Source organism: Tupaia chinensis, unplaced genomic scaffold (genome assembly GCF_000334495.1).
Source record: "Tupaia chinensis unplaced genomic scaffold, TupChi_1.0 Scaffold000121_1, whole genome shotgun sequence".
In the NCBI taxonomy this organism is placed as follows: Eukaryota; Metazoa; Chordata; class Mammalia; order Scandentia; family Tupaiidae; genus Tupaia; species Tupaia belangeri.
In genome coordinates this window covers 1,153,036-1,155,712 of record NW_006159588.1, presented here as the reverse complement: position 1 = coordinate 1,155,712, position 2,677 = coordinate 1,153,036, and positions in this window count along the sequence as shown.

Genomic DNA, 2,677 nt, shown 5'->3' with positions numbered 1-2,677 from the left:
CTTTCCCTATTAGAATGCCTTTTATTTCCTTCTCTTGTCTGATCGCATGGGCTAGAACTTCCAGTACTATATTGAATAGGAACAGAAAAAGTGGGCAGCCTTGTCTTGTACCCATTTTTTAGTGGAAAAGTTTCAGTTTTTCCCCATTCAGTATAATGTTAGCTGTAGGTTTTTCATAAATGGCTTTTATTTTGCTGAGAAACTGTCCTTCTATGACAATTTTACTGAGTCTTGATCATAAAGGCATGTTATATTTTGTTGAATGCTATTTATTTTGGACATGCATGCACACTTGCCTGGCATATTTTTCAAGCAACTGAATCTGGGACTCAAACTGCATACTGGGCCATGTGTGACCTAACCACCTTAACCACCATGCCATATGGTTGACCCCACACAACTGTACATTCTTACTTTGATAATGTTATTTTACAAAGATAAGTGGTTAGTTGCATGGATTATAGGTTTCTTAGCTCTGTGTGACAAATACCTCGTTTATTTGTTTTATTCATTTATTAACTGAAGAAACACATGATAAGCACTGACCATTTGCAAGAGAATATGGCTCAACCAAAGATAAAGGCCACATAAAATAAGGAGCTCATATTTTGTAGAAATGAGAAGACATACACGAATAATTATAGTAAATTTTAAAAAATAATGTAGGAAATTTGGGGGGAAAATGAAGAGGTAAGAGGTAAGGCACTTGTGGGACACAGACAAGGTTTATTATCTGTTGACGAGGATGCGTATGGTGGTCTCAACTGGGATGGACTGAGGTGTCTATCATGCTGGGTAAGGTCTCTTCACAATCTAAAAGGAAAAAAAATTAAGCTGCTTGCCAGTTCTATGTTTCTGACACAGAGACCGTCTGTATTCCTAACTTGATTCCTGAAAAAGCTACACATTGAGCAGAGGCATCTCGCAGGGAGTGTGACTCCTCCCCTTACTAGTGATGTCACTGCTGGTGACTGGTAGTCAGGTCTCTCAAGCAGCTGCAGTTTGTAACAGCAGACTGATAACCTGACTCTACCTTTCTCACCTTTCTCCTGCTACACACACCTTAGTAAGAGAGTTTAATTATTAAATGCAGCCATTCCTAGAAAGGGATCGGTCTTTTCTAGTTGCCCCCTGGATAAATGATCAGGATAAAAGGAGTCAGAAGTTTGTATATCTAAAAATGCTTAAAGATTCAAGACTTGTGTTGACCAATTCTGAACCAATTCTTTCTGGTGAAACCATGTAAAAATGGTCTATGAAAATACGTTTGTGCCCTTTGCGTACAACTCTTCCAGATGAAAGATTTGATAAAAATAGGGAATGATTTTAAAATGTTAGGATGCCTGAATAGGATACAACTGAATTCGTAAAAGTGAGGCACCCTGGTGCCTGAGGAGAGGGGCGGGAGGGCACTAATGAACTTTGTTTTCAGGAGGCTTTTCGGAAGCCTTCTGCTCTCCCTAAAGGAAACTCTCTGTGCTTCCTTGTCAAGCTGCTGTGAACACCATGTTAAAACTGTCTACTGACCCTATGCTCAAGCCTGACCACACTGACTCTGAGCAGGTGGGTGACAGATGTCCACACTCATGGAGTTGATCAACTGATGTCATGGACACTTAAAACTCTTTGGAACTGTCTCAGGTAGGGCCTCCAAACCAAGGACTGAATTACAATATTTGAACTGGACTGAGAACCTGGGGGAGACCCTACAGCAAAAGGCCATACTGAGAGCTCGGTTATCCTCTACTGCCTGACTACATCCTGCTTGGTGTGCTCCAGCAATTGCCAATTCTTCATTTCCATGGGGACCACGCGTGCCTTCTGGGATTGTACCTCTTGTGTGCGTATCCTGACTCTCCTGACCTTGGAAGGTTCTCACTCAGTTTCTGCTTACTGGTTAGAGTTGTGCTAGGCTTGAATTAATGCCTTGGGCTTGGTTTTTAAGAGAAAAGGCAACCTGACTTTCTCAGATATACCTGTATGGCTGAATGGGATTGTTTTAATTGGCTGAGTGAAAGACCTAAAAAGGCATAACTGCTATCAGTAATATAGGTTGTTCTCACCCTACTGCATGAGGTCCCACTGATGATATTTTTGCTGTAAAGACACCTCAGTCAATGGCCAAGTGAACAAGCCATGCAGAAAAGAGTAAACATATGAGCAGGGTTGAGCCTGCTTATCCTTTGAAAAGCCAAGGGTGGCTGTTGGCTGATGTCTGAGAACTAAGATTAGGGAGGGTTCCCTACCACTCCTAGAACTGATAAGAGTGACTCACTGTGCCTAAACTGTCCCACCAATGTGGTTTATCCTGGATACCTGCTTTCCTTCTGGAGGCCGAGATTTTCTGCATGTACTAGGCAAATGCTACCTAATTAACAGTGCCTGGTAATAACATGGAGTTTCTCATGCGCTTCCCTGGCAGACAGGATTTCACATATGTTGTCACAAGTTGTTAGTGGGAGAATTAGGCACCTCTTGTGTGACTCCACTTGAGATGACTCCTTGGGTCTTGTGCCTAGTTTCCTCCAGACTTTGCAATTTGTGCCTTTTTCCTTTGCTAACTATGTTTTGTATCTTTTCACCATAATAAATCTCAGCTGTGTGTATGACTACATCTAGAGTATTGTCAGTCCTTCTAATGGATAATCATACTTGGGAGTGGTCCTAGGACCCCACA